This window comes from Vulpes lagopus, chromosome 1 (genome assembly GCF_018345385.1).
Source record: "Vulpes lagopus strain Blue_001 chromosome 1, ASM1834538v1, whole genome shotgun sequence".
Classification (NCBI taxonomy): domain Eukaryota; kingdom Metazoa; phylum Chordata; class Mammalia; order Carnivora; family Canidae; genus Vulpes; species Vulpes lagopus.
In genome coordinates this window covers 20,694,099-20,714,609 of record NC_054824.1, presented here as the reverse complement: position 1 = coordinate 20,714,609, position 20,511 = coordinate 20,694,099, and the positions used below count along the sequence as shown (strand labels likewise).

At 32.0% G+C, this 20,511-nt stretch overlaps 1 protein-coding gene across 5 annotated transcripts in view; it reads right to left on the bottom strand.

Moving 5' to 3' along the window:
• EPHA7 (EPH receptor A7) overlaps window positions 1-20,511 on the bottom strand; it is a 170,104-nt gene that overhangs the window by 139,411 nt on the left and 10,182 nt on the right. The gene's annotated exons all lie outside the window — the stretch shown is intronic.

Sequence of the window (20,511 nt, the reverse complement as noted above, 5' to 3'; positions counted from 1 at the left end):
AAAAAAAAAAATAAACTTCTCTTCAGAGGTTTAAAAAACAAGCAAAAAATTTTAAAAAGAGTAGGACAAAGACGAGAAGATGTGGGCTAAAATTTAAATCCTAAAAATTAAACCTGACTTCAAAGTAAATATAATTAATATTCAATTTCATTCTTCTTTAAGCAGAAATTATTTCTCTTTAAGTAAATACTCAGTAGATATAATTTTTTTAAAAAAATATATTATTAGAATCTGAGTCTATAGCACTATTCAAGACAAATTGAGACTAGAAAAAGGAAACTTTCTTACAGAATAAAACTTCTAAATGTATAAGGAAGAAGAAAATATAAAAATCAACATTTTGCGGGGCACCTGGGTGGCTCACTGGTTTACTAATTAGCTACAAACAGAAAACAGTAAACTTAAAACAGAAGAATCTGGTATACATAACCTTAACCAAGTCATCAAACTTAGCATCACAAATAAGGGGACATGATGTGATGCAATGGAAAGCAAATCACATCAAGGATATTGTATCCCTGCCAAAAATTTAACTTGAACTGAATAATGAAGAGACAACCAGGCAAATATAGAATGTGGCATTATTCTAAGAGTAACTGGTTTAGATTCTTAAAAGGTCAAACAAAACAAAAGTTAAGGGAAAGTTCTAGATTAAAAGAGAAGAAAAGAAATATGACAACCAAAGAAATATAGGATCCTTAATTAGATCATGGATTTAAAAAAAGTCAACTATAAAGACCGTCTGAGGCAACTGGAAAATTGGCATGTGTATTATTTATTAAACTTTTTAATGAATGTTGAATTTCTTGTGTTTGAAATATAGTTTTGTGTTTATCTGGCAGAAAGTCTTTGTTTTGGGGAAATATGCTAGAATAATTTAGTAGGAGTTAAGTGTAATGACATCAGCAACTTATTATCAAATGGTTCAGCCAGGAAAAAAAAAATTACACACACACACACACACACACACACACACACACACACACACACACACAAGGGTGGGGAGAGGTAAACATACACAAATGTGGCGGTATTTTAAAAACTGGAGACTCTGAAGACCAGTAGGGTGATTAATGTGTTATTCTTTATACTTTTCTATTGGCTAAACATTTGAAAAAGAATAAAAAATTATAAGGTAGAAATTTCCCAAACGGAGTTAAAAATTCATCACTGGATTGTTAACATTATTAATTTTAAGTGTTTTTGGCAATCTATAAGCTCATGTAATTTTATCTCTCCCAGACAAATTTATCATAGTTATCTATAAACAAAAAGCACTCAAGAAATGTTTGTTGAACTAAATTGAATTGGTTTTATATCCCAAACATCTTTCCCCAAAAGTCTTAGAGTGCTGAATTCTTTTTAACTTCAATATTTTTGTATTGTTTGATCTTTTACTTCCCACGCAGCACTGCAGAATTCCTAATCTCCCTGTATATTATATGCCTGTCAGTTTCATACTTTTTTCTCAGTAAAATGCATGAAATCTTGGCAATAATTAAAATTGTCAACAAATATTTAAATCTAGCTTAATATGTAGCCTTGCTAGGAATATACTCTAATGAGAGCAATCCCTCTGGAATTTTATACCAGATACTAACCCTCCAGAGGTTCCTACAGATTCCAAAACATGCATCTCTGCCTTGAGGGTAAGAAAGGTCATTACAGGTCTAAAAGTGTGAATGGAAACTTCAGTGTCACCTTCTCTGGAAAAACTAATACGATACCACTGTCCAAGAAATAAACAGAAACAGACAACTGGAAAGAGGAAAAGAAAACTAGAAAACACTTTATAGTATACAAATGATGAAGCACAATTCTATGGTTTTACAAAGAACAAAAGAGAGCGTCTTGACCTTCTCACGTCGATGTTTATGTCCTGGTGGAATGGAACCAGGACCAAAAGGAAGTAAAATGAATAGGAATATCCTCAGTCACAAAAGAAAAGATGCAGATAAACAAGGATATACTGCAGAGCCTGCTGGCCTCAGAAAACATATGAATATGTCTATATGACTATGACCTATATGTATTATATTTATGAATATGAATAACAGAAAGGAAGGAAGAAGGATGGAAGGGAGGAATGGAGGAAGGGGAGCTGGTTCTCTAGTTAACTAGCTAAAAGATAAAGGGAACCAAATAAAATAATTCACTCTTGTAACCTATTACTTCTTCATTTAATTTCCAGCTAGTTAAAAATAGAAGTTAAAAACTCTTCATGGCTTAGGAGAAAGAAAATCTAAACCTGAAAACTGAACACCTGAATTGTAGTTGGATGTCATCTCATTATAATGTTTATAGTTTGGAATAATCTGTCAGTCACCATTAGGCATGATTCCCTTAAATATGAAGCGACACAACCTAAAATTAAAAAAAAAAATTATGGTACAATCAAAAATTTGAAAAATTATATAGTCATTTCCTGCTTTACAGAAGAAAGCAATTTTTGTACTGAATTCCTTCCATCTCAAGATTCTTTCACAACTGTCAAAAAAAAAAAAAAAAAAAGCCACAGCTATGCTGACAAAGCAGTGTGGAGTAAACCCCAATCTACACATAACTTCGGAGACCTGCAGGTATAGAGAGTAAAATCACCCACTTTTCCTGACAGCAAACATAGGTCATGTTTCTCCAGAAATCCTTGACCCCGAGAGCACAGTAAGAATCAGAAGTAAAATCAACCCTGCCCTCAAAGGGATGGTTACCGTGTGGGTTATAGTGTGTGCTTTTGCCTGGCTGCCTCAATAGGAAAAGATGGGAAATGTCAGACTGGGAATTGGAAATGCCGGTTTATTTTTCCTTCCAGATGGACACAAAGGAATTAAATAACTTTCATGGCGATCTGGTTAGAGATGTCACTGTTCACCTGATGATTCTCTTCCATTGATAAGACTGCAAATACCCTCTTTTTTTCTGTACTTTTTTTAAACAAGAAAAATAAAAAAAGCCCTTAAAACTAAATGCTACTCTCCATTTACCTGATTTTTCCATAAATTGCACCTTAAGGATACGAAAGCAACATTTAGTGCACTGTGACACAGTGTGTAAAGTCACTACCAAGGAAAAGACTAACTTTCAGGGAGGACATTTAAATGCATAGTAATTTCTTTCATATTTAAAAATATAAGCACGTGAAGCTTGTCCTTTACAAAATAAACATCGTTTATTATTTTAATAACAAGTGTAATTCCTATTTTGAAATCATATATTTCCCAGGCAAGATCTAAAAAATAAAGCATAAAATACAAAATTAAGAATGCTACTTGAAATATTTCAATTTATAAAGATAAATAGAACCAAATTTTTGTTGGGAATGATTGTTTAATAAACATGTGAACTAATTAAATTATAGCAACCTCTTACTCTGAAGAACATCATTAGTTATGACCAAATATCTCATTTAATAATAATGTATGGCAATAATTACAATAAACTCTGAAAAAGGATGCTTTGATCCTGCAGACTGATTGAATGTAAAACTCTCTGAAATTCACTTTATGACCTGTTCTAACAAATCACAATTCATATGGACGTGCCATCATTTATTTAGCCATTACTAATAACCCTATTGGTATCTTTTCTCAAATCATAGCCCTCAGCAATCTAGGAAGCCCAATTATTTCAGGCATTGCTTGGTGCCTAAAAAAATCTGAACTATAAATCAATATTGTATGTGACTATAGTATCTAATATAATTTTGAATGAGGTAACTCAATGAGTGATTGTTATATACATAAATGAAAGATGTTTAGTACTGTCCTAGTCTCAAAATTTCCCATCCAAAATAGTGTCCTGTGAGATTACTCCACGGGTTCAAATGATTCAACAAGGGATGATTTTGGAAACTTACCAAAAACCTTTATGATACCATAATACACTGATTCGCATATAAAACACCCTCTACTAGGCTTGCAGAACTGAACTGGACTGAACTCTGTAAGCTCTCAGGGCAAAGGGGCTGATACTTAGCAGCATAAAACGACACTGGTTTCTAACTTCAGTGTTACTAATCCAAACTGACTTCTGCAGATCATAAAGTACAATTGGCCTTTTCAATTTAGATTCAAACACCTGGCTAAATCCATTAGCCAGTGATTCCATGAAGCAAAACCCACTTCCTTTTACCAATACTTACTTTCTTTCCTTTTGGAAGCTCTTTGTTTTTGAGGAAATCAAGAAAATATACAACAAAATAAAAAATAAGCAAAATTGTATCTGTACCCCAGACAACTTTTCACAAATTTTTATCAAAGAGAACAGACTGTACCGATCACTAAGAACAAACTTATATCCAGGATAGGAGGCTCCTGTCGTTCCTGGAGTATGTGTATTTATGTCACTGGATTCATCTGAAAGACCCTCTGCACATACTAATGTAATTCAACAGATGTGAAAATCAGCTCAATTTAGTCCATCACCCTTACTGCCACCACCATCATAATCACCGCTACGACCAGGCACAGTAATATAATTTAGGAAGTTACTCTTTTTCAGAGTATTGCCTGGAAAATTATGGATTCACAGACTGAGTTTAACACCTGTATGTGTAGAGGTAGCATATAATTCATAAACAAAACTACCACTTTAATACTTGCATCTTATATGTACATCATTGTTAAATCTTGCAGAAGATAACCAACTAATGAGAAAGAGCTGTCAGAACTCAGTGAAGGTACTATCAACACGATAACTTCGCTTTGGTGTTTGAGCATCACTTTACTTAGAAGAGTGCTTAGATTCAGACAAATGTGGGGAAAAATAAGAATTGACAAAACACATGTTTATTGTCTTTGTATGATTAGGTTCAGGCACACCGCCAGGAGAAAACTTTGTCTATGATCTCATCTGATCTTAGTTACTTGTCAAAAAAGAAGGAAGAAGAAAATTTCTTACTCATTAGATGGTGTCTTTTTAAGTTTGGTGGAACAAAAACCATGTTCATTCCTTTAATAAGTACAAATAAACAAGACTGATGAGGTGAACAACAATCAATACACAGATTCTAAAAATTTTACAACTGTTTATTTTCAGTTCAAACATGATTGATGTCAATTAGATGCAGATCTGTCCTGGTGATTCTCATGAATCCACCATGTCAGATAATCACCTTCCATGGAACTCTTTGAAAATCCAATGCTGTGCTTTATCTTTTCCCTAAATCCTTAAATTCCACAATTTTAAAAAAATCATTGTTTTATATTTATCACAGCTATTTTTCTTTTTTTGTCAGTGGTAATGTTTTACTTACAGAGTACAGAGGCTACTTAGTATTGTTGATGTAATGGACATTTATGATCACTGGTACATGTTAACCTTCATTTTTGCGAGAAATTTTTAAGTGCTATGAAAAATACTTCAGAGTGAAAAATGCACACTATACAATTTAAAGTGTAATCCTCAGTAAGCAAAATATATGAAAATCTTGATTTATAGACAAAGAAAGACTATTAGATTGCAACAAAAATTGCTAACTAGGAAAAAAAAGGTGCTTTTAGACAATGCTGTAAAAATAACAAAATCTAGCCTTTCTGACTTAGTCTTTAAGGAGACCATTCCACTTTTTATAATCACAAAGAAATATATTGTTTCATTATGTTTTAAATGCAAACTAGTAACTCAGAATTTTCTGGAAATTTACATATTTTATTAGTGAAAACTCAATCTTCTTTTCCTGTGACAAGGCACTGTCACAAAGACTAAAGAAGCCAAATAAGAGCTTGTCTACAGCACAGTCAAGCTCTGCATATAAAGTGTCATGACATGTAAATGAAAATAATACAAAGCTAAATTGGTGTCTAAATGGTAAATCTGTGGCTACTGTGAAAAATCAACTAAAAATATGGAGGGGCGAAAGGATATATATTTGCTTACTTGACCAACACACACACACACACACACACACACACACACACACACATTCTGTCCATCATTCACTTTTTGAAGTGTCAGAAAACATTATTTCTCAAATGACACACAGGGCTTCATTTGCTATGCATAAGGTCAGTGAATATTAGCTTCATTTACACTTGGCTGAGAATCAGTTGGTGTCAACAGGAGAGGCTTAGTTCCTCTACTGAGCCGGGTTAGAATCTGACAGAGAGCTGCCACTGAAGAAGATGGATGATCTTCTTTGCTGACCCTGCTCCCCTAAAGTGTCATAGTTTGGGTCTCTTTCTATCTCCACAACAAAAGACCCTCTCTGAGCTTCCCAGTGGCCTTCAGCTTTATTGGTGCTAACAGGTCCAGACATTTTCATCGATTGGATTCTCTACCTTTTAAACACAAGAGCTTGGCCCTTTTGGCTAGCTAAACCTTGGCACAGATGTCTTTTTTTGTAATTGCGTCTTTGCTGTCTATTGGAAAGGATGCAGTCAGACAGGCAAACATCATGTCAGCACAGAAAATGTTGAACTATTTATCTCAGTTTCCCAATGTCATTTTAATGAAAGTGATATGTCATCTGCCTGAAGGAATTAACCCTTAGATAATCTCATGGTATACTTCTAAATGGAAAGTCAAAATCTCATGCCTATTTGATGACTAATATATGTAAAATACGTTATGTGGAACTAGTCAGCAGGTAGGAAAAAAAGTACTTTTCATTTTATGGAAGTAGTTACCGACAACCATATTTTAAAACAAATATACCCAAAAATATTCTATATGATTTTCATTCTATATGATTCTATTCCATATAATTTTTCCATTTTGCTTTGTACTACTGGCTGACACTGTGAAATATGGCCTTCTCTGACTAAAAAATATATATAAAAATATTTAATATATAACAAAGATGCTGTAATGATATAATAAATTACATGTTGCTTTGAGATCCTGGCTGTGAGCTATTTTAATAAGTTAGAGATTTGTTATTGATATTTGAATAATCTGAAAGAAATTACCTAACCTCAAATTCAAATTTTCTAAAACACATATGCTAAAATGATGAAAAGTTCTTACAAACAGATTTACATGTAACACATTTTACGAGAAATGACTATTTTGAGTATGTGTGGATAACTCAGACGCTCTAAAATATTATAATATGTAACTGTCACCATTATTTATTCCATGCAAAATATAATTTAACATATTGGCATAGATGGAATTGCAGTTAACTAATAAATATATATGTATGTAAAATATAGTGATCTCAGTACAAAAAGAGAGAACTAAAAATAAAAATAAATTATACAAAAATGAAGATAAGGATATACCAATTGTATCTCAAGTTAACCCTTTTGTTAAACTGCAGACAAAATATAATGTGATCATTTTCGTGTACTCTGAAATAAAAATATTAAGCCTCTATTAAAAGATTCTGAAATTCTGCCTATTATTTTTAGTGTTAATGCTTTCATACAAATTGAGAAAATTAGCAAATTACAGTTGAAAGTAACTATTAATTAAAATCTCCATAGCCAAACATTTTGTTCTAGATAAATTATTAACAACTCTCAATAAAATAAGTATATTTATCAAAGCTGAGGAATCCACTTAAAAATATAGTGTTGAGAGCATTCAAGGAAAAAAGTTTCAAGAACACAGCTTCCTTTTATTTTTAATATCATATGGACTGTACATCAGTGACTTTTAGCTTTTATTCTCTAAATTTAATAGTATTCCCTTAATACAATGCCAATAATTTCAAGTATGTATGCATGAAGCAACTATCAGCCTCTCTCTCTCTATTTTTTTTTTTTCACTTCTTTTTCTGGAGGAGAGAATGAACAAAGTCAACATTTGCCTCTAGGATGTGAGCCAGAAGGATCAGGAACCTGATTTTTAAAAAAAATCAAATCAGTTACTACTTTAATTTGATAATTATGACACTAAACAACTAAGATTAATATTAAGATCCGATGAGTTCTTCAGACTATGCAATGTTTTTTAAAAATAAAAATACCAGTAAGATTCCTCATGCCCAATCTGGGTCCAGGATGGTTTTATGTGTTCAACTGACCCAAGCAGTCTGCCTATGAAGATCCTCAGGAGCATGTCCGTCAATCAATGTCAACATTCTGTCAGAATCCACTCTGACTGCCAGTGACAGTCAGTTATCTATTGACATTAATGAATAATAAATAAGTATGCCCTTTAGGTTTATATGAATACGATGTATATTATTGTCAGTATAGATTAGCCTATATGCAAAAGCAGATTTGTTTTTTTGTTGGGGGGGGGGTGTTTGTTTCTCATCTAATCCATTAGGCAATGGTAAAAAAAAAAAAAAATACGCAAGCAAAAACAAAAGCAAGTGGCTGCAATAAAAGATGTGCTTAATGTGAACTCTGGAATACATTTGTATTTTGCTTTTCAACAAGTCAACCTTGTCGCAGCTTGTATCATATAAGCTTCAATGAGCTGTATTCACAGGCCCCTGAATATTTATGCTGTCTTTTACGGACCTAACACGTAGTTTGTTGTCTCTACGATAGAGTATTTGATGACAGAAAATCTTTAAAAAACTAAAGATCGGAAGACGTTGTGGCAGTATCCTAACCTTGCTTGTCTTTGTATTCACCCTTAATCTTCCTTCCTGGTGGGAAAAACTATTTAAGTTATTACTAACTCTCCTTTGTTGTTAAGTCCCCATCTCCCTTTCTCATACCATAACAAAACTGTTATAGCTTTTTGAAAAATAAGAATTAAGAACTTTAATTAAACATTCATATATACTTGACTAAATTCCTTTTTGACACTGACATGATAATTCTAGAATTATATAGTCGCAGTCCAAACATTACAAAAGGGATGATAACCTCCAGCATTGATCAAAGTATAGTTTATTTTCTTAGCTTAGTAAAAAAAAAAAAAAGTTAGAATTCAAATTATAAAAGATTTGCCACATATTATGAGTTGTGATTTTTTTTATTTTTAAATTGACCATTTTACCTTCCCATTATGAAACTCTCTTCTCAATTTATTAAAAGCTTTATTTTATAAATTTTTGTAAATAATGAACACTATTGATGATTTGAAAAGGTTTAAAAAATAGATTTCCTTTTATGTCTAATTAAGGTTTCTATTCAAAACATAAAAGGATAGAGAGTAGTTCAAAACACAAAGGTATGCCACCATTAGATTAAATTTTGCAACAATAATGAATAATAGTTTTTAATAAGGTTTAATATGTTTGAATTGATATGCATAGCACGAAATCATAATATGTGAAATCACTGTCACGTAAGGAAGGCAAAAAGACATAATGTTGCCAACTATATGCATAGATTCAATAAGTGATGGGTAATACCTTCACTATTTTAATGCACTTGGTAGATGGGAAGGTTTGTCCTGAAAAGTTTCAATCCAGGGAATAGCGTAGAATTTTCTAAAAAGTAAATGAAAAGCTATTGCCAAAGTCTACAACACTGTGGGAAAAGATATGGAGGGGAAAAAAAGAAGAAAATAGAGGGAAGTGGAGATGGGAAAGAACATCTACTTTACCACATTGAAAGAGGAAGGATATTAGAAAGAGAGATGGCTATACATACTGGGATAGCCTCGTAGATAATCTTGAAAATCAACAAGAGAGCTGTTTGAAATTTGAAGTGAACAGCAATGTTGTTATATTGGAAAAAGCTAAGAAGCAGTAAAATGATCAAACCATTATGTTCAGCCTTGAATAACACAGTATTCTTGTATATAACGTTTGCGCAGAATAAACATGAGAAACAGCAAGGAGCATGGCTGAAATAGCAAACTTTAAAAGTTCCTATCAGGTTTCATTTGCAAACTAAAATACTATCTCAACATATTAAGCTTGGAGACACATGTTTTCCCAGCTCCAGCTCACAACTTGAATGCCTAAGCTTAGTATGTTTTAATTTTAAAGGTCAGTTTGAGAAATAGATTTTGCAAAAGTCTGACTGTCCCTCTGCCCTTGCAGGGTCCAAGGGACTAAGGTCTGAAGGTTTCTCAGAAGACATCCAGGCAGAAATCTAGGTTAAATGGCAGAGTCTCTACTTCCTTCCAAATTCTAGGTTTCTGGTAATGTAAGAGGTGTCCACTATCCTGTGTTGAAGCACATTTATATACAATTGTCACAATATCCAAAACGTGTTCATTGCTAAAAATTCACCTTCCTAAGAGCTGGTAAAATAAAAGAACTGAACATTTAAAAAAAACAAAGCAAAAGAAAGAAATAAAATAGGACTTTACTTTCTTAAATGGCAGAGGAAACCTGAAACAACCTACTTAAAAATAAAGAAGTAACGTTAGTTTATGTTACTCTTTGTGAAGGAAAATTTAATGACATTGCTGAAGTAGCTTTTGTTTTTTTTTTTCTTTTTTGAATATGCAGTAATCCAAGAATATCCTGTAAGAGTTTTCAGCCTCCTTGTAAAAGTCAACTGAGATTTCCACAGAGAAGGAAGACTTAACTATTCAGCACTTACAAATTAAAATATTAGTGCAGAGCAATTTAGAAATCTAAAAATGGGTCAAGGAAAAAATAAACTTAATTTTTTGTTCCCTTATATTGACTTATGCTTTTTTACCCTTGAGGCAGGGAGAGGTGAGCAGTTAATGGGCGTGTGTGTGTGTGTGTGTGCATGTATCTGTATATGTATACATACATATATACGTATGTGTGTGCATATGTATGTGTTGTCTGTAATGTCAACTTAGAAAAAAAAAAGGAAAGAGTAAGTTCTGATTTCACTTTGGGATCTGCCATGAATGAACTGTTAGAACTATAAATGAGGTCTTTAGTTGTCCCACTTATTAAAAAAAAAAGAGAGAGAGAGAGAAAAACCCTCTAATTTATTTTATATAATCTTTAAGGTACACTCAAACTCCAAGAACTGATAATTCTAATTGTCTTGGAAAGGATTATACCCTCAAGGAGTGCAAGAATGTCCACAGAACAGTTTTGTTATAATGAATTTATATATTTGAGTAGTAAGGTGCCTGTCCTATCTCACATCTCTTTTCAAGGATAAAAGTACTTTATAGGAAAAGGTCAAGTGAAATAGGAGCACTGTGTAGTATAAGTTATTTTGCCTGTGAAATGTAATAGATATGAAGAAATGGTTTTAAAATCAATCAGGTTTATTTATTTGAGCATTCTACTAGTTTAAATTAAGTACATTCGTTAATGTCATTAGGTAAGTTAATGCCATTAGATGTCATTGTTTAAACGGAACCAGTTTAGCTAATAATGGTAAACTACTAAATAAACGCAGAACATAAAAATCACTGGAAAATACAGAGTAGTATAGTAAAGTCACTAATATTCAGCTTCTTTTTCTTAGAATAAACTTTTATTATATCTAGTGATTCTTTAGATATATTCTATCCCTCCATACCTTCCACTCCCATCCTTAATCCCTCTCTTATCCTACTCTGTTATAGAATGTTCTTAAAAAGAAAAGTAGGTAATACTAACATAATAGATTGTTAACCAACTCTAATAAGTGAAAAATGCAAAATATGCAGATAATAATTATATCTGATTGTCTATTTTATTAATAAAACCATCATGGTGTTCCCTTCACCAAATCTATGTTTTCAATAAAAGGCTGTAATTTAGTGTCAATGGCTTCAGTGCAGGTCAGAAGCTAATATCCTAAGTGAGAAGCTAAACTAGGTTCTAGTTGAACCTAAATATAAAACACAGTATGTGTCCATTCAAAGGCTCCTGGTTTTCTCTTAGAAGCAAGAGATATTATCATCAACTGTAATTTTTTCATTTCAAATGAAAAAATTCAAAACCCACAACACAAAAAACATAACCTTGAAAAATATTTTCACACTCCTATACCCTAGAATATATTCTCCCTGGTTTTCTGTATCATTCATTGACCCCAGACTAAACAATGTAAATCAAATAATAAACCTTCCATACTTGTTCATAAGACCACAGAATTTGAAAGAAAAAATACACATTTACTTCAACTAAGGTTTATCTTATTCTGTGTTCCCGTGACAAGCTGTTGGATGGGGAAAATACTATGATATATATACACAGATGTTACAATCTTTAACAAAGTTGATATCACAGGTAGAAAGCAAAAAGTTATGTTTATAATTCATTAGTTTGACCTAAACTCAAAGCTGAACTGCTTTTGTTATCAGATTTTTTAAAACCTCAAATTATATAGGCTCAAAACCTACTTTTCACATAATAACACGACATGACTATCCTAATAAAGACATGCCTCCATAAACTGAATTACTAAAGTATTTTGCAGATGATGAGATAACTAAATTCTATTAAATGTGAGGGAAATTAGAATAAAGAGACTTTCTGAAATGTTCCTCTCTGAATCATGCATCAGATTTTTATACACAGAGGAAAATATCAAAAGTATAGCTAGGTCAAATTTCTCCCATGAAAAAAAAATATTATTTGCACAAAATAACTATATTATACACAATATCATCATAAAGAAAATCTTTTGTGGGTTGTAATTATAGTGATAATAATCTTAGAGGAAATGGCTAGAAGTTCGATACAGAAATCAAACCAAATATAAAATTATCAGGTATCATTGATTTGTATTATGACACTGCCTGCCAGAAATTAACGACAATTTAACCTTCCACTGAAATATAAAAGATTGACCATATACTTGCCAAAGTTAGGATAATTAGAAAGGTTCTGAAGTCATATAAATCATAGAAAGGTATAAATTCTATACATTAATTTCATATTTCCTTGCTCCCTTAATTTTCCCTCACTTCAGATCTTCCTTCTTCCTGTCCTTTCTGTAGTGAGTAGTTACCATGTTCAATGCACAGTGGGTACATACAAAGATGAATGAAGATTAGTAAAAAGCAGTATAATTTTAAGTGAAGTCTACAATGTCCTGGTAGGAAATTATAGTATGATTCTAATTTAACTATGATCATGATATTTATCTGTATTTTTAAAGACTAATGAGCACATATCTCTGTAAAGACAGAAAAAAATGCTAACAGTAGGTACACTAGGAAAAGGCCCTGTGAGACAGGAGCACAGGTATGGCACTCATTACAGATCTACGTACATTACCTGTTCAAAAATGCCTTAAACAAGTATCACGAGCTTCTGAGTGAATGATTGAAGAGTATAAAAAATCTGTAATGTAGTTATAACTCAAATAGAAATATATATGGACATGATATCCAATTTATATAATTCCTGATTTGTAGAACACAGTATAATATTAGCTTAGGGGTTGATTTTTCAGGTTTGTTTCTATTATTTCATTTTGTTTGGCAATTCAAGATAGTATTTATAGTATATAATTTGGAAGCAAAATAATCTTATAAAAATCACTTTCCCATGTAAGATCAACATAAATATACTTCAAGAGTTTCTTTTTTTTTAAGTCTATTTATTTTCTTTTAGTAATATCTATACCCAATGTGGGACTCAAAGTCACAACTTCGAGATCAAGATTTGCATGCTCTTCTGACCGAACTACCCACATGCCCCAAGTCCTTCTTATTTAAGAAAATGTTACCAGGCTCTTGGAACTAAATATTTCTCAAAACACAGATATTAGTAACAGGACTAGCTTTCAATCCATCAGAGGAGGGAGAAGCAGAAATTGAAAGAAAGACACAAAGACACAGAGAATGAAAATATGACAATGAACAAAGAAAAATAGTTGTATTATTCACAGAAATAAATTCCATATCTGAAGCAGACTCCCATTCAGGTTTTCTAATGATTAGCATATCATCTTGCTATATGCTATAAGGAGAACAAAACAGAATAAAGGGTTCTCATACTCATCAAGTTTAAGGCTAATAACAGAAGCTAGCCATATATGGCAAGAAATTAAATAGTTATATGAATATGAAATTTAAAAAATATTTGCCTTGGAAGTGGGCAGTGTATGATTAATTCTTTAAGAAAGTTGAAAAACATTTACTGGAAGACTAAGGTGGTATAAGAACTGTACTTAGGTGGGTACAATGGCTGGTAGGAAAAAACCATAAGTTTTGATTGTTAAGGAGCTTAGAAGCTATAAAAGGAATGACAAATAAAGATTAAAATCAGATTTCCTATGATGATTCCTACAGGGAAAGTGCAAAGTATTTATAAGTATCCACAAAAAGAGGTGATCTAAAAGGGAATAAGAGGCATTTAACTTGAAATTGTAAGGAAAGGCAAAATTTCAACCTGCTGGCACAAGCTAGCTAGCACTGCAGGTAGAAGCAAGGCATGGTAAGTACCCAGAGAGTGTTACTACCAGTAACTGCTATCAGAATCTGGAAGAGAAAGGTCATTGAAGAATTTGGGAATGTGCAGGATTAAGATACAATAACTGTGAGAGGCCCTGATGGGTTTTATTTTTTCTGTGTATGTGGGGCCAAATGTTAAGTAATAGGGCATCATAAAAATATCTATGAGTGTACTTACGGTAGAATGACAGATCTGTACCAGGCCGGGGAACAGGGGCTCTGAGTATGATACATATGTGACAGAAAAAGAGAAAAGAAGATTCAAGTTGAAGGGAGTTAAATGCCAGCCTAGAAAACAACAGATTTTTTTTTTTGGTAATGAGGAGCTTGAAACCTTCTGATTAATAAAGTAATGTGTGTGTTGTGTTTGACAAAGCTGCATTCTGACTGCCACATGAAAAAAAAAAAACTGGGAGAGGAAAGATAATGGCAAAACTGATGAAATATTTAGGATGTGGGGAAAGACAGAGATAGAAGTATTTTGAAATTTTAAATAAAAGAAAATGTTAAGAGTTGTAGCAACTTTCGAGATTTAGAAAGACCGTTTATTTTTATAAAAGACTGATAGATAAAATGCCCATCTCTAAAGACGTGAGCTCTGCTTTGGGTAGGGGCAAGGATTCCTGAGCCAGACCACTTTGAGTAAATAGCAGTCTACCACTCTATGTGGATTGTGGGCACGTAACCCACTTCTCACCGTGCTTTGGTTTCCTTACATAAAAAGGTGTGTGCGAGTGTGTGTGTGTGTGTGTGTGTGTGAATTTGCATCTACATATCATATGTATATGTAAATGTACATATGCACATCTTATACACATATCTCAATATATATAGTATAGAAAAATAATGTGATACTTCAGTAGGAGTATTTTGTTGTACTTTAAACAGGGTGATAATAGTACCTACCTACTGGATGAAATAGTAACATCCCTCTAAGACTAAATGAATTAATATATGGTGAAAACACTTAAAACAATCTCTTGCTATCTATTAATAACTAGAAAGCACCCAAAATCTATGACCTGCTTTTGTTGAAGGCCTTGAATCTCCTTCTTTTTTTTTTTGAATCTCCTTCTTTTAAATTATTTAAACTATGTCTTCTGCTTACTACTCCATCACCTGAGCCCTGTATTTTACACAGATGCTAACTTAATTTTAAAACACATATATTCAAGATACAATTCAAGCTGTTGTTATATGAAATACCAGGTTACACATAACTTATAATTGTTAAAAAAAAGATCAATGTTCAAGATAACTTAAAAACTCAGAGAACAAAAGATCACCCACGATCCCACCAGTATATAAATTGTGTTATTTATGCTTGCATCTATTCTTTCCCCATGCATATCTTGCATAGTCTAATATCAATGTCTGCAAAATTGTATCCTTTATTTTTCATTCAAAATTATATTTTTTAAGATTCTATTTATTTATTCATGAGAGACACACAGAAAGAGAGGCAGAGACATAAGCAGAGGGAGAAGAAGGCTCCCTGTGGGGAACCCAATGAGGAACTCGATCCCAGGGCCCTGGGATCATGCCCTGAGCTGAAGGCAGACGCTCAACCGCTGAGCTATCTGGGCATCCTTCATTCAAAATTATTAATAGAGAGCAATTTAAAATTCCTATATCACATTGCTGATATTTTAAGGACTAATTTCAATCAAGGTGATGCACTTAACTTCAGACATTTAGGTTATTTCCAATATTTCAAATCATATACATTGCTGGAGAAAGAAAAGGTTATGTGAAAAATTATTTTCTTTGAAATATCTTCTCCAAAAAATTACCAAGGATAAGATTACTGTCTTAAAGGGTATTTAACCATTTGTGGCCCGTGAGATCTAGCCTCATTTAGTCATTGCCATAAGATTTCTTTACTTAGCAAACTCCTTGTTGCATTATTAATAACAAGGTAATAGCAAGCATTCATTGATTATTTGCTATGTCCCAGATACTATTCTTAGGGTTTTTACATGCATTATTTCATTCAATTCTAACAAGAACCCTATGCAGGAGTACTCTTCTTATTAGCCCCATTTAATACTAAAGGAAATTAAGACTTAGTGAGATTGTCCTAGTTTATACACTTGGTATGTTGTAGAGAATTTGAAAACTCTGTGACTCTACATCTGAGCTCTTAACCTTATACTTTAACTTACTTTTCTATTTATATTTAATTATAAATGAGATATCTTATAAAGACTCACTTGTTATCATAAAAAGTGATGGTACAAATTATATGTTACTTAAAAAAAAACATAGTCTTCAAAAATCTAATCAACACAGATTTTAATATTATCAATGCTTTCAAATTGAATAAACGTTTTCATTTACTTAACTATAGATATGTCCACTAATTGTATGCTAATAAAATAATGACATATCTGTTAATATATTAATATAAAGTATTAAGAAGCAATTATTAGGGAAATCCCTTATAATAAAAATTAGGAATCGAAAATTATTTGAGTTCTCCTTTACATTAACCTCATCAAAAAAGAAATTCCTAAATTTTTGTTTTAATTCAGAAAATCAAAATTAAGCAATATAAATAATGCAAGTATATCATATCTTTATGATCTGACATATGTGCATATGAACTGTGTAACATTCTTGGACTTTTTACAGTTAGGGAGACCATATATTTTACCATCTAAATCTGAACACTTTGGAAAGCAAAGAGAGACAATATTAACAGAACAATTACCCCAGGCAACTGAGGGAGAGAGTCACCTTAGTTAGAATAAAGTTTCATCATTTCTTCAGTAACTAGAATCCATTGGTTAAAATCCAGGACAAATTTTAGGACGCAGTGTAGTATAGTGGGGAAAAAAGGCTTAAATTGGTAAACAGGATATTGGATTCTTACCCAATTTTCTTACATACTAATATCCTTGAGCTTCAGTTTCTTCATATGTTGAGTGAGTGAAAAAATAATACTTTCAATCTCTTAGTGATGTGGTAAGGATTAATTGATAAAATGAACATGATTTAGTGTAAACTGAAAATCACCCATAGAAACCCGTTATAATATTAATAAGTTCCACACTTTACAAATACTATTCTACTTTTTTAATCCTCCTTTCATTTTTTAATTAAAATTATTCAAAAGTTCCAAAATTTTCAAAATATATTTCAGAATACAATTTTATTAATCTTCTGAATAAATTTATATATGTAAATATAATATAACCTGCTAATGTGCATAGAAGCTACAACAACTCATAGTAATTTTTTTAAATGACTTTTTGACAGTAAAAGCTTGCTAACCAACTGGAATTATATATTTTTAAATGACTGAAGAGATGTCTTCATTAAAGGATTATCATAAAGAATTACAAGTTCTCCATAGATTGGCTGACTTGAGAAACATTTGGCTCTCAAAATTGAGTAATTTTTTCAAAATCATGAAGAAAAAAAAGCTCATATCAATTAATCAAAACTGTGATCAGTTTTCACACTTATTCATATTTCAAATTATACTCTAAGAAATATCACCATAGAACTTCCTCTCTACAAAGTGCCTTGATAAACTTGCCTTTAAGTGGCTAACCACCCTCATTTGGCTAGAGACTCACTAGCATCCTCTCCCAAACACTTCAGTTTTCCTCAATATGGGACTGGAATTTGTTTTCAAACTCTTAACAGGATCATTGAAAGGAAACAGGAGAAATACTATAAAGGCAGGCCTGGATTGATTCCAGAGGCAAGTACTCTCACAGCAATGCACTGGAATTATGCCAAGGAGGGAAGTGTTTTTGCAAATGAACATAGTGCCAGAGTTAAGTATAAGGTCTTTAATTCCTTTGTCAACATCACCAAGGTTAAAATTTAAGAAAGTTATGTGATAAACAATTTACTTGACTTATAACAGTGCACACATACTCTTTCAAGTTGAACCATAAAGGAGGCATCTTGACTAATTACAGTTTTTTTTTTTTTTTTAACAAACTCTTTTTAATAGTTAATTCCATCTACTTCAATGCAGGGTTAATGCATATGACAGAGAAGTCATTGTACTTTATTTTTAACTACCTGAGTGTGGTTTGCAGGTAACAATGATTTTGGTACACAAATGTGGTCCCAATTCTTGAAACTGAAATAAATAAATGTGGATAATTTTAATAGTACCGCATTTAATGAGATTATTTTGCTGATTTGGAAGAAATTGAGAGTGTTTTCTTCACGGTAAATGTCTCTATTGTAGTTAAAGACTGTTTTTCTTACTAAGTTCTATATTTGTAAGTATAAAAATCAAATAGTTCCTGTTTGTTTTTAATAAATGCAAAAATCATTTAGATTAAATTACACAAAATAATAAAAAAATACAATAATTTTCTTTAAAAATCTTTAAGCCTTAAAAGGGCACGAGGAACTTTTAACGTTATTTCCTAGACTTTTCTTAGACAGATTTATTTGGGCATTTTTATATATATTCTCGCTTTATCTACTATGTTTCCCATTTTTAATAGTGCGAAAGTTTAAATTCCACTTTCACATCAATCAAAAACCAACATACTATTCAAACTGGCTGTTTTTTCAGCTATCGTGTAATAGTTTTTTCTTAAATTTTCTTATTATAAGTAATTGTTGTTAACTTTCAGTCAATAAGAATATTGCCTTTCATTGAATTGATTAGTTCACTAAGAAGATTTCAACATATAGGAAATAAGTGGTATAGGATTCCACCTACGAGTACTGATAAATTTTCAATAGTTTTTCATTTCCACATATATGGAACCTGCAGGGTGATCTACTCAATAAGAAATTCTACCAGCATAAGGGATAGGGTAAGACGACAGTTGGGTAGGACAGGTTGTACTCCTTCACAGGGGTGTCAAAGGAAGTTGCTAAACTGGCCTATAGAACCTGAACCTATAGCATCTGTTTGTTTTGCCCAGAGTTCACTTCACAACATTAGTTATAGCATGGATCATAATTGAGTGCTGGTTCCTCAGTACTTTACATGCTAGCAGCCATCCACTCCACATGAAGTATTTAACTCTTCAATCAGGATAGAAAAGTATATTTGCTCTGTTACTCTATCTATATAGTTTATTTAACTATTTGGTTGGACAATGTAATATATTGTCCAATATATTGTCCAATATATATATATATATAATTAAGAAAGTTATGTGATAAACAATTTACCTGACTTACAACTTATATATTGGACAATATAATATAGAAGTATGTAAGTAATTTTTAAATTTCTAAAACCCACATTAAAAAGAAAAGAAACAAAAAAAAAGAAAAGAAAAGAAAAGAAACAATTAAAATTAATTTTAATATTATAATTTATTTAACCCGGTCTATCTAAAGTATGATTCTTTCAACATGTAAGCAGTATAAATATTATTAATGATATGTCACATTCTTTTTTTTTTCCTACTAAGCCACTGAAATTCAGTTAGCAAATTTTACTTATAGTACATCTCAATTTAGAATAGCCAATTTTTAGACCCTAAGAGCCATGTGTGGGTGGCTCCTAGTTACCATGTTGGGCAACACAGATCTAAATATTTTTTTAAGATTTCATTTATTTATTCCTGAGAGACACACACACACACAGAGAGAGGCAGAGACATAGGCAGAGAGAGAAGCAGGCTCCATGCAGCCTGATGTGGGACTCGATTCCCAGACTCTAGGATCACGCCCTGAGCTGAAGGCAGACACTCAACCACGGAGCCACCCAGGCATCCCTAAATATTTTTTAAGACCATTTTTTTCTTTAACTATTCTGTTAGAAAGAGAATTTTATGAGAAAGTAATGTTTCATTTACCAAATTAATAAGACCAAGACATGTGAGTTCAGTTCAGAGTATTTGCCAGGATTCTCTTTGCTTTGTGCAGAAACCAGGTCAATATTGTAGCTAAAAGCCCAAGCTCGGGAATCAGAATGCCCTGAATTTGATTCTAAGCTAAGACAGATATTATTTCCTAAAGTAACGACAAGCAAGCAGTTTACCCTTGATAGTGCCAATATTTTTGTCCTATAAAACATATATGATAATGAAATCTACCTCATTAAATAAACTAGTATATACAAAGCAGATGGAAGAGTATTTCCAAATAGTAAGTTACTACTGTTAGCTCCAGTCCCCTCTAAATTAGGATTTGCAATTATTTAAACTATGTTGCTGGCTTTGAAGTACAAAGAGTATATAAAAGTTATTTTGGGAATGTATTTTGTTCTATAACTTATAAATTAAATCATATATAAATAATATAACCTTATTATAGAATATTTTGGGATATCCACAAATAGAAAAATATCTATCAATTTTGAAGGTCGATGTGACATAGTTTTAAATAGAAAAA